Source organism: Mustela lutreola, chromosome 3, assembly GCF_030435805.1.
Source record: "Mustela lutreola isolate mMusLut2 chromosome 3, mMusLut2.pri, whole genome shotgun sequence".
Taxonomy (NCBI): Eukaryota; Metazoa; Chordata; class Mammalia; order Carnivora; family Mustelidae; genus Mustela; species Mustela lutreola.
The window spans coordinates 88,538,242-88,551,278 of record NC_081292.1 but is presented as its reverse complement, the minus strand read 5'-3'; positions in this window follow the sequence as shown (position 1 = coordinate 88,551,278).

The following is a 13,037-nucleotide window of genomic DNA, read 5'->3' as shown; positions in this document are numbered from 1 at the left end:
CTAGGGCAAAGAGTATTTCGCTCCATGCGGGCATCTTCCACCGAGATGCGGAGACTAGCTCAGGCAAGCAGCAGCAGCATCCACAAACCCAACACTGATTTCCAAAGGAACGCTGTGCTTTCCCAGGGTAGATGCCCAGGCAAAGAGGCTTTCGCTGTATGCGGGTTTCGCCAACCGCGAGACTGGGCTCAGGCAAGCAGCAGCCCACAGAACATTTCTCAGCGAAAGCTGTGCCTTCGCAGAGGCTTTGGCTTGGAGCGAACAGCACTTCGCCACTGTTTCCTCAGCAAGGCTTGGTTCGCGTCAGGGAAGAAGAGCTGCGGGAGAGCTGGTGCCACTTGGGCCTTGCTTTCCCGGGCTCCAAGTTCGCGTGCTGGTTTCACCCTGCCAGGCCGAACTTGCAGACACAGCCGGAACCCTGCAGTAGCGTGCATAGCCTAGGATGGCACCCTATGCACACTGCCATCTCCCACTGTAGGCATCGCTTGGCCTTTTACTCTGGCCCTCTAGCGGACTGGCGGACTACGACATTTCTTTGCCCACAGGAAAGGACAGGCTCCCTGCACACTGCCCGTGCACTGAATAGGGAGCTTTGGGGGACTGTCCCCACCCCTTTTCCTTAAACGCCGTGCTTCCTTCAAGCTTCCACATCCTGGAGGAAGATGGCATCTGACTCCCCGTTATTTCAGGGAGCTGTTTCTGCGAGTTCAGCGTAGGCGCCTTGTGGCTAGCACATGTCTGCCCCAGGGACAGGTGGCCAAGGAGCTGCTGTCTCCTTGGGCCCAGAGGCTCAGGATAGGCATGCTTTCTGCCCAGACTCCTTCCTATGAGTGGAGCACGTGCCCTTGCCCTACTCATCCCCTCCTCTCTCCGTAGCAGCCAGGCTTCCTTCTCTCTACATAGGGGGCGGGTGACACTTGTATTGCCACTGGCCGCTGTGCCTGCCAAGGCTGGCTCACTTGTTTTGCAACCGTTTCCAGACCAGAAGGCCAATGGATCCTGATCTCCCTGGGCAGCGTGATGCACCTTCCACCGATATGCTCTTGGGGAGCGCAGTGAAAGACGTGTCCCTTTCCTTAAGGCTCTTTCCACAGGCGCAACCACGCTTCTCTCTCAGGCAGAGGGAATGCCCAAAGATGATTTCGCTCCATGCGGGTATCTTCCACCATGCTGCGGAGACTAGCTCAGGCATTCCGCTGCAGCATCCCACACATCCGATTCGGATTTCCCAACGAATGCTGTGCTTTCCCTGAGGAGATGCCCGGATAAAGAGGCTTTCGCTGTATGCGGGTTTCTCCAACCGCGAGACTGGGCTTAGGCAAGCAGCAGAAAAGTCCGCAGAACCGACTCTGATTTCCCAGCGACTGCTATGCTTTCACAGAGGTTTTCAGCTTGGCGCGAACCGCATTCGCTGCTGCTTCCTCAGCAAGGCTTTCGTCGTTCGCTCTGTTGCGAGAGGGAAAAAGAGCCGCGGTATTGCTTGTGCCTTTTGGGCCTTGCTTTCCCCGGCTCCAGGTTCTTGCCTGGGGTTCACATTGCTAAGCCGAACTAAGCAAATGCAGTCGCAACCCTGCGGCAACATGTGTGGCCTAGGATGGCACTCTATGCACACTACCAACTCCCGGTATAGGCAACAATTGGCCTTTGGAAGTGGACCTCAGGTGGACTCGCGAACTAGGTCAGTGCCTTCCTCACAGGAGAGGAGAGGCGACAGGATCCCTGAACACCGCCCGTTACTAAATGGGGAGCATTCGGGGATTGTTGCCACTCCTTTCCCGGCACACCCCCAGCCACCGACAAAGCTGTCACATCTTGAAGGAAGATGGCATCTGACTGCACGTTTCTCGAGGGAGCTGTTCCTGTGAGTTCAGGGTATGGTGCCTGGTAGCAAGCCCAAGTCTGCCCTACGTACAGTTGTCCTAGGAGTTGCTGTGCCCTTGGGACCAGAGGCACAGGACAGGCCTGCCTTCTGCCCAGACTCCTTCCTCAGAGTGGAGCACGCGTCCCTGCCCTAGTCGTCCCTTCATGTCTCCTTAGCAGCCAGGCTTCATCTCCGCACAGGGAGCGGGTGACATTTGTCTTGCTACCGGCCTGCTGTTCCTGCAAGGGCAGGCTCTCCTGCTTCCCGACCGTTTCCCGACCACAAGGCCAACGGCTCCTTAGCTTCTCTCGGGGCGGCTTGCTGCTCCATCCCCACATTTGGCTTTTCTCTCAAGCAGAGGGGATGCTCGTGCAAAGGGTATTTCGCTCCATGCTGGTATCTTCCACTGTGCTGCGGAGACTAGTTCAGACAAGCAGCAGCATCCACAAACACAACTCTCTGATTTCCCAACAAATGTTTTGCGTTCCCAGGGGAAATGCCCAGGCAAAGAGGATTTCGCTCCATGCGGGTTTCTTCCACCATGCTGCGTAGTGTAGCTCAGGCATTCAGCTGCAACATCACTAAACATCCGATTCTGATTTCCCAACGAATGCTGTGCTTTCCCAGAGGAGATGCCCGGCAAAGAGGCTTTCGCTGTATGCGGGTTACTCCCAATGCGAAACTGGGCTCAGAAAAGCAGCAGCAGCAGCCCGCAGAACATTTATCAGCAAATGCTGTGCTTTCCTAGAGGCTTTGGCTTGGAGCAAACAGCTTTCGCCGCTGCTTCCTCAGCAAGGCTTCAGTCGTGTCAGGGAAGAAGAGCTGCGGGAGAGCAGGTGCCTCTTGGGCCTTGCTTTCCTGGGCTCCATGTTCGCGTCCTGGGTTCACCCTGCCAGGCCGAACTAAGCAGACACAGCCACAACCCTGCAGTAGCGTGTGTAGCCTAGGATGGCACCCTATGTACACTACCATCTCCCAGTGTAGGCATCGCTTGGCCTTTTACTCTGGCGCTCAGGCGGACTCGCTGACTAGGACAGTGCTTTCCCCACAGGAAAGGAGAGGTGACTGGTTCCCTGCACACCGCCTGTACACTGAAAAGGGAGCTTTGGGGACTGTTCCCACCCCTTTTCCTTAAACGCCGTGCCTCCTCCAAGCTTCCACATCCTGGAGGAAGACGGCATCTGACTCCCCGTTATTTCAGGGAGCTGTTTCTGCGAGTTCAGCGAAGGCGCCTGGTGGCTAGCGCATGTCTGCCCCAGGGACAGGTGGCCAAGGAGCTGCTGTCTCCTTGGGCCGACGCTTAGGAAGGCATGTTTTCTGCCCAGACTCCTTCCTAAGAGTGGAGCACGCGCCCTGCCCTACTCATCCCCTCCTCTCTCCGTAGCAGCCAGGCTTCCGTCTCTCTGCACAGGGAGCAGGTGACACTTGTATTGCCACCGGCCGCTGTGCCTGCCAGGGCTGGCTCTCTTAGTTTGCAACCTTTTCCAGACCCGAAGGCAAACGGCTCCTGCTCTTCTCCTTGGGCAGCGTGCTGCACGTTCCACAGACATGCTCCTGGGGAGCGCAGTTAAAGACGTGTCCCTTTACTTAAGGCTCTTTCCACAGGCGCAACCGCGCTTCTCTCTCAGGCAGAGGGGATGCCCAGGCAAAGAGGATTTCGCTCCATGCGGTTTTATTACACCGTGCTGAGGAGACCAGCTCAGGCATTCCGCTGCAGCATCACACACATCCGATTCTGATTTCCCAACGAATGTTGTGCTTTCCCAGAGGAGAAGCCCGGATAAAGAGGCGTTCGCTGTATGCGGGTTTCTCCAACCGCGAGACTGGGCTCAGGCAAGCGGCAGAAGAGCCCGCAGAACCGACTCTGATTTCCCAGCGACTGCTAAGCTTTCGCAGAGGTTTTCAGCTTTGCCCGAACCGCACTTCGCTGCTGCTTCCTCATCAAGGCTTTGGTCATTCGCTCTGTCGCGGCAGGGAAGAAGAGCAGCGGGAAAGCTGGTGCTTCCTGGGCCTTGCTTTTCAGGGCTCCAAGTTCTCGCCCGGGGTTCACCTTGCTAAGCCGAACTAAGCAGACACAGTCACAACCCTTCAGCAGCGTGCGTGGCCTAGGATGGCACTCTATGCACACTACCATCTCCCGTGTAGGCAACACTTTGCCTTTGGCAGTGGACCTCAGGTGGACTCGTGGACCAGTTCAGTGCCTTCCTCACAGGAGAGGAGAGGCGACAGGATGCCTGAACACCGCGCGTTACTAAATGGGGAGCATTCGGGGATTTTTGCCACTCCTTTCCCGGCACACCCCCAGCCACTGACAACGCAGTCACATATTGGAGGAAGATGGCATCTGACTGAACGTTTCTCGAGGGAGCTGTTCCTGTGAGTTCAGGGTATCTTGCCTGGTAGCAAGCCCAAGTCTGCCCTACCGACTGTTGTCCAAGGAGATGCTGTGCCCTTGGGACCAGAAGCACAGGACAGGCCTGCCTTCTGCCCAGACTCCTTCCTCAGAGTGGAGCACGCGTCCCTGCCCTAGTCGTCCCTTCATGTCTCCTTAGCAGCCAGGCTTTGTCTCTCCGCAGAGGGATCGGGTGACACTCGTTTGCAACTGGCCTGCTGTTCGTGCCACGGCAGGATCTCCTGCTTCCCGACCGTTTCCCGACCACAAGGCCAACGGCTCCTTCTCTTCTCCTGGGGCGGCGTGCTGCGCCTTCCCCAGACTAGCTCCTGTGGAGCTCGGTGACGTGACCCTTTCCTTAGGGCCTTTCAGATGTACAACAATGCTTCTCTCTTAGACAAAGGGGAGCTAGGGCAAAGAGGATTTCGCTCCATGCGGGTATCTTCCACCATGCTGTGGAGACTAGCTCAGGCATTCAGCTGCAGCATCACACACATCCGATTCTGATTTCCTAACGAATGCTGTGCATTCCCAGAGGAGATGCCCGGGCAAAGAGGCTTTCGCTCTATGCGGATTTCTCCAACCGCGAGACAGGGCTCAGGCAAGCAGCAGAAGAGCCCGCAGAACCGACTCTGATTTCCCATCGACTGCTATGCTTTCGTGGAGGTTTTCAGCTAGGCGCGAACACCACTTCGCTGCTGCTTCCTCAGCAAGGCTTTGGTCATTCGCTCTGTCGCAGCCGGGAAGAAGAGCCGCGGGAAAGCTGGTGCCTCTTGGGCCTTGCTTTCCCGGGCTCCAAGTTCGCGCCCGGGGTTCACCTTGCTAAGCCGAACTAAGCAGACAAAGTCACAACCTTTCAGCGTCGTGCGAGGCCTAGCATGGCATACTATGCCCATTACCATCTCCTGGGGAACGTAAGGCTTTGCCTTTTGCTTCGGTGCTCAGGCAAACTCGGGGTCTAGGCCAGTGCCTTCACCACAGGAGAAAGGAAGCGACTGGATCCCTGCTTAAGGCCCGTGCACTGGGATGGGGAACTGTGGCGGACAGTCTCCACTCCTTCCCCGTCACACCCCCTGACACCTACATCGCTTCCACATCTTGGTGGAAGACGGCATCTGACTGCCCGTTTTTCCATGGGGTTGTTTCAGCGAGATCCGGGTATGGCACCTGGTGGCAAGCCCAAGTCTGCCCTTGGGACAGGTGGCCAAGGAGATGCTGTCCCCTTGGGACCAGAGGCACAGGACAGGCCTGCCTTCTGCCCAGACCTCTTCCTCAGAGGGGAGCACGCGCCCCTGCCCTAGTCGTCCGCTCATGTCTCCTTAGCAGCCAGGCTTCCATCTCTCCGCACAGGGAGCGGGGGACACTTGTATTGCCACCGGCCTGCTGTTCCTGCCACGGCAGGCTATCCTGCTTCCCGAGCGTTTCCCGACCCCAAGGCCAACGGCTCCTTCTCTTCTCCAGGGTTGGCGTGCTAGGTCTTCCCTACACTTGCTCCTGGGGAGCGTGGTGATAGACGTGTGCAACCACGCTTCTCTATCAGGCATAGGTGATGCTAGGGCAAAGAGTATTTCGCTCCATGTGGGTATCTTCCAACATGCTGCGGAGACTGGCTCAGACAAGCAGCAGCAGCATCGCCAAACCCAACTCTGATTTCCCAACGAATGCTTTGCTTTCCCAGGGGAGATAATAAGGAAAAGAGGCTTTCGCTGTATGCTGGTTTCTCCCACTGCGAGATTGGGCTCAGGCAAGCAACAGCAGCCCGCAGAACATTTATCAGCAAATGCTGTGCTTTCGCAGAGGGTTTGGCTTAGAGCGAACAGCACGTCGCCGCTGCTTTCTCAGTAAGGTTTCCTTCGTGTCAGGAAGAAGAGCTGTGGGAGAGCTGGTGCCTTTTGGGCCTCGCGTCCTGGGTCACCCTGCCAGACACAGCCACAACCAGGCAGTAGCGTGCGTAGCTTCGGATGGCACTCTGTGCACACTACCATTTCCCAGTGTAGGCATCGCTTGGCCTTTTACTCTGGCGCTCAGGCGGACTCGCGGACTAGCTCAGTGCTTTCCCCACAGGAAAGGAGAGGTGACAGGATCCCTGCACACCGCCCGTGCACTGAATAGGGAGCTATGGGGGACTACCCCACTTCTTCCCCTTAAACCCCGTGCCTCCTCCAAGTTTCCACATCCTGGAGGAAGACGGCATCTGACTCCCCTTTATTTCAGGGAGCTGTTTCCGCGAGTTCAGCGAAGGCGCCTGGTGGCTAGCGCATGTCTGCCCTAGGGACAGGTGGCCAAGGAGCTGCTGTCTCCTTGGGCCCAGAGGCTCAGGACAGGCATGCTTTCTGCCCAGACTCCTTCCTATGAGTGGAGCACGTGCCCTTGCCCTACTCATCCCCTCCTCTCTCCTTAGCAGCCAGGCTTCCGTCTCTCTGCACAGGGAGCGGGTGACACTTGTATTGCCACTGGCCGCTGTGCCTGCCAAGGCTGGCTCACTTGTTTTGCAACCGTTTCCAGACCAATGGATCCTGATCTCCCTGGGCAGCGTGCTGCACCTTCCACCGATATGCTCTTGGGGAGCGCAGTGAAAGACGTGTCCCTTTCCTTAAGGCTCTTTCCACAGGCGCAACCACGCTTCTCTCTCAGGCAGAGGGTATGCCCAAAGATGATTTCGCTCCATGCGAGTATCTTCCACCATGCTGCGGAGACTAGCTCAGGCATTCCGCTGCAGCATCCCACACATCCGATTCTGATTTCCCAACGAATGCTGTGCTTTCCCAGAGGAGATGCCCGGGCAAAGAGGTTTTCGCTGTATGCGGGTTTCTCCCACCACGAGACTGGGCACAGGCAAGCAGCAGAAGAGCCCGCAAAACCACTCTGATTTCTCAGCAAATGCTGTGCTTTTGCAGAGGCTTTGGCTTGAAGGAAACAGCACTTCGCCGCTGCTTCCTCAGCAAGGCTTCAGTCGCGTCAGGGAAGAAGTGCTGCCGGAGAGCTGGTGCCTCTTGGGGCCTTGCTATCCCGGCCTCCAAGTTCACATCCTGGGTTCATCCTGCCAAGCTGAAATAAGCAGACACAGCCTCGACCCTGCAGCAGCGTGCGTGGCCTAGGATGGCACTCTGCTCACAATGCCATCTCTCAGCGTAGGCAAGGCCGGTCCTTTTGCTCTGGCGTTCAGGTGGACAGGGGACTAGGCCAATGCCTTCCCCATCCTTGAGGAGACGCGAGAGGATCACTGCACACCGCCCGTGCCCTGGGATGGGGAGTAATGGGTAACTGTCCCGGTTTCCCTGGGACTCCCTCTGCCTCCGCCAGTGCTGCCACATCCTGGAGGAAGACGGCGTCTGATTGCCTGTTCCTCCAGGAGGTGTTTCTGCGAGTTCAGGGCCGGGAGCTTGGTGGCAAGCCCACGTCTGCCCTCTGGACAGATGGCCAAGGAGATGCTTTCCACTTGGGACCAGAGGCACAGGAAAGGCCTTCCTTCTGCCCAGACTCCTTCCTCAGATTGGAGCACGTTCCCCGGCCCAATCGTCCCCTCATGTCTCCTTAGCAGCCAGGCTTCGTCTCTCTGCACAGGGAGTGGGTGACACTTGTCTTGCCACCGGCCCGCTGTTCCTGCCAGGGCCGGCTCTCCAGCTTCACGACCGTTTCCGGACCACAAGGCCAATTTCTTCTTCTCTTCTCCTGGGGCAGCTTGCTGCACTTTCCCCAGACAGGCTCCTGGGGAGCCCAGTGACAGACATGTCCCTTTCCTTAAGGCTCTTTCCACAGGCGCAACCACGGTTCTCTCTCAGGCAGAGGGGATGCCCGGGCAAAGAGGCTTTCGCTCTATGAGGGTTTCTCCCGCCGTGCTGCGAATACTAGGCTAAGGCAAGCAGCAAGAGCAGCCCACAGAACCGACTCTGATTTCCCAGCGACTGCTATGCTTTCGCAGAGGTTTTCAGCTTGGCCTGAACGGCACTTCGCTGCTGCTTCCTCAGCAAGGCTTTGGGTGTTCGCTCTGTTGCATCAGGGAAGAAGAGCTGCGGGAGACCTGGTCCCTCTTGGGCCTTGCTTTCCCGGGCTCCATGTTGTCCTGGGTTCACCCTGCCAGGCCGAACTAAGCAGACACAGCCACGACCCTGCAGCAGCGTGCGAGGCCTAGGATGGCACTCAATGCACACTACATTCTTGGCCATCATGCGGACTCGCGGACAAGGCCAGTGCCTTCCCCACAGGAGAGGAGAGGCGACAGGATCCCTGAACACCGCCCGTTCACTGGAATGGGGAGCTTTGGTGGATTGTCCCCACTCCTTCCCCGGCAAACACTCTGCCACCGAAAACGCTGTCACATCTTGGAGGAAGATGGCATCTGACTGCCAGTTTCTCGAGGGAGCTATTTCTGCGAGTTCCGGGTATGGCGCCTGTAGCTAGCCCAAGTCGGCCCTACAGACAGGTGGTCAAGGAGATGCTGTCCCCTTGGGACCAGAGGCACAGGACAGGCCTGCCTTCTGCCCAGACTCCTTCCTCAGAGTGGAGCACGCATCCCGGCCCTAGTCATCCCCTCATGTCTTCTTAGGAACCAGGCTTTGTGTCTCCGCACAGGGAGCGGGTGACACTTGTCTTGCCACCGGCCTGCTGTTCCTGCCACGGCAGGCTATTCTGCTTCCCGACCATTCCCGACCACAAGGACAACGGCTCCTTCTCTTTTCCTGGGGTGGCATGCTGCGCCTTCTCCACAGACATGCTCCTGGGGAGCGCAGTGACAGACGTGTGCAAACACGCTTCTCTCTCAGATCTCAAAAACACAACATAACCCTACACATAAAGGAGATGGAGAAAGAAAAAAGAAAGCCTAAACCCAGCAGAAGAGGAATAATAAAGATCAGAGAAGAAATCAATGAAATAGAAAGAAATAAACAAAAACCACAAAAAAACACCACCAACAACAAAATACAATAGAACAAATCAACGAAACTAGGAGCTGGTTCTTTGAAAGAATTAATAAGATTGATAAACCCCTTTCCAGACTTATCAAAAATAAAAGAGAAAGAACCCAAATAAATTCATGAATGAAAGAGGAGAGATCACAACCAACACCAAAGAAATACAAACAATTATAAGAACATACTATGAGCAACTCTACGCCAACAAATTCAACAATCTGGAAGAAATGGATACATTCCTAGAGACATATAAACTACCACAATTGAACCAGGAAGAAATGGGATCCTGAACAGACCCATAACCAGTACGGAGATTGAAACAGTCATCAAAAATCTCCAAACAAAAGCCCCGGGCCAGATGCTTCCCAGCGGAATTCTACCAAACATTTAAAGAAGAATTAATTCCTAATCTCATGATACTGTTCCAAAAAACTAGAAATGGAAGGAAAACTTCCAAACTCTTTTTTTTCTGAGGCCAGCATCACCTTGATCCCAAAACCAGACAAGGATCCCATCAAAAAAGAGAACTACAAACCAATATCTTTATGAACACAGATGCGAAAATTCTCACCAAAATACTAGCCAATAGGATTCAACAGTACATTAAAATGATTATTCACCACGACCAAGTGGGATTTATTCCAGGGCTACAAGGTTGGTTCAACATCTGCAAATCAATCAATGTGATATAACACATTAATAAAAGAAAGAACAAGAACCATATGATACTCTCCAATAGATGCTGAAAAAGCATTTGGCAAAGTGCAGTGTCCCTTCCTGATTAAAACTCTTCAAAGCGTAGGCATAGAGGGCACATATTATCAATATTATCAAAGCCATCTATGAAAAACCCACTGCAAATATCATTCTCAATGGAGAAAACTGAATACTTTTCCGCTGAGGTCAGGAACACGGCAGGGATGTCCGTTATCACCACTGCTATTCAACATCGTAATAGATGTCCTAGCCTCAGCAATCAGACAACAAAAAGAAATTAAGGGCATCCAAATTTTGCCAAATTGGCAAAAGAGAAGTCAAACTATCCCTGTTTGCAGATGATATGACACTGTATGTGGAAAACTTAAAGGACTCCACTCCAAATCTGCTATAACTTGTATAGGAATTCTGTTAAGTGTCAGAATATAAAATCAATGCACAGAAATTGGTTGCATTTTTTTAAACCAACAAGACTGAAGAAATAGAAATTAAGGAGTGAATTCCATTTACAATTGCACCCAAACCCCAAGATACCTAGGAATAAACCTAACCAAAGAGACAAAGAATCTATACTCAGAAAACTCTAAAGTACTCATGAAAGAAATTGAAGAAGACACAAAGAAATGGAAAATGTTCCATGCTCCTGTATTGGAAGAACAAATATTGTGAAAATGTCTATGCTACGTAAAGCAATCTACACATTTAATGCAATCCCTATCAAAATCCCATCCATTTTTTTCAAAGAAATGGAGCAAATCATCCTAAAATATATATGGAACCAGAAAATACCTCGAATAGCCAGAGGAATATTGAAAAAGAAAGCCAAAGTTGTTGGCATCACAATTCCAGACTTCAAGCTCTATTACAAAGTTGTCATCATCGAGATAGTAGGGAACTGTCCCCAAAACAGACATAGATCAATGGAACAGAATAGAGAGCCCAGAAATACACCCTCAACTCTATGGTCAACTAATCTTCAACAAAGCAGGAAGGAATGTCCTATGGAAAAGAGACAGCCTCTTCAACAAATGGTGTTGGGAAAATTGAAGACCCACATGCAGAAAAATGAAGTTGGACCATTTCCTTACACCATACATGAAAATAGACTGGAAATGGATGAAGAAGCATAATGTGAGAAAGGAATCCATCAAAATCCTTGAGGAGAGAACAGGTAGCAACCTCTTTGACCTCAGCAGCAGCAACTTCTTCCTAGGAACATCGCCAAAGGCAAGGGAAGCAAGGGCAAGAATGAACTATTGGGATTTCATCAGATCAAAAAGCTTTTGTTTGCACAGCAAAGGAAACAGTTAACAAAGCCAAAAGATGACTGTCAGAAGTTATCTGGGAGAAGATATTTGCAAATGACATACCAGATAAAGGGCCACTATCTATCCAAAATCTATAAAGAGCTTATCAAACTCAACACCCTAAAAACAAATAATCGAATGAAGAAAAGGGCAGAGGACATGAACAGACATTTCTGCAAAGAATACATCCAAATGGCCAACAGACACATGAAAAAATGCTCCACATCACTCGGCATCAGGGAAATGCAAATCAAAACCAGAATGAGATACCACCTCACACCTTTCAGAATGGCTAAAATGAACAAGTCAGTCAATGACAGATGCTGGCGAGGATGTGGAGAAAGCAACCCTCCTACACCGTATGTGGGAATGCAAGCTGGTGCAACCACTCTGGAAAACAGCGTGGAGGTGCCTCAAAAATCCAGTCATGAATTACAAAAAAAGGATATAAATTACCAAAGTGTTTGTATAATTGTAATGTACAACTGCCCATTATCGTTCAATAGTGTCGGCTTGTACAAGAACTCTATAAAAGAACTCCACTTCTAAACTGTGGAAAATATGTTCCCTTTCACCCTATATACAACTATTAAGCCATTCATTTAGCTTTTAAAATATCCACTTAATACAGGCTTTTTACTCATTTGAACAGGCAGCAGGGCTCTATTCTTATTGCTTACATCTGAAGGATAGACTTCTAGCATAAGAGGTAAAGCCCATAAAGGAACCCAATAATAACAACAAAATACAGTTTAGTGAGCCCTTACAATCTTCCAGCTACCTTTCTGAGAATACTTCAATTAATAAAACATATAAAATACCTGACCACAAAGAGCTTACATTCTTTTGAAATATAATAGTGAAATACAGCAATAATAGAGGGGCACCTCGGTGGCTCAGTCCATTGAGTGACTGCCTCTGGCTTGGGTCATGATCTCAGGGTCCTGGGATGTAACTCCCCAGCAGGCTTTCTAGGCAGTGGGGTGTTTTCTTCTTCCTCTGCGCCCCCTCCCAATTCTCTCTCTCTCTGTCTCAAATAAGGAAATAAACCAGTAATAGAATAATGATTGATGGTTGATGGTGATAAGTGTTACAAAGAAATACAAGAAAGGTAAAAACCATTGGAGAATGCTGGGATGAAAGTTAATTTTTATTTTGTGTTGGGTGGTTATATCTCATTTATGAGATGTTATTTGCACAAAGACCCAGGGAGTGAAGGAGGGTGTTATACAAATATTAAAGGAAAAGGTAGAGCAAGTAAGTATATAGACTTTGTGTGAACAGCTGGTCTATTACTTTTGAGGAAAAGCAAGGAGGCCACTGAGGAGTTCATAGTGGTGGAGAGAGGAAGAACGTATTGATGCATGACCTTCTAGTACATTGAAATGCCTTCAGTTTTTATTTAATATGAAAGGGGAAGATACCAAAAGACTTTCAACAGCAGAATAAAGTCATCTGACTTGATTTTTAGGTTAAGTTGCTGTACAAAAATAAATTTGCAGGGAGAAAGGAGTGCAGTATGTGTGGAAGTGGGGCTATCAATCAAGTCAATAATTCAGGAACATATGATGGTGTTTTTAGCATGCTGGGTGGTAATAGAAGTGGTGAGGTATGGTTTTAATTTTGTATATATTTTGATGGTGAATATTCTGGTGAACAGGATGGGGTATGTGCAGGACAGACAACATCAACATTTATTTTACCTGCACAAACAGAAGGGTGGAGTCTTCATTCCCTGATGTGGAGAGAACTCTGAATTCAAATGTTCTTTCTGATTAAATGGCATAGTGATGATGAGGATTAAGTCAGACAGTGAAAGAGAACAGTAAGCATAGTGTTAAGCGGTA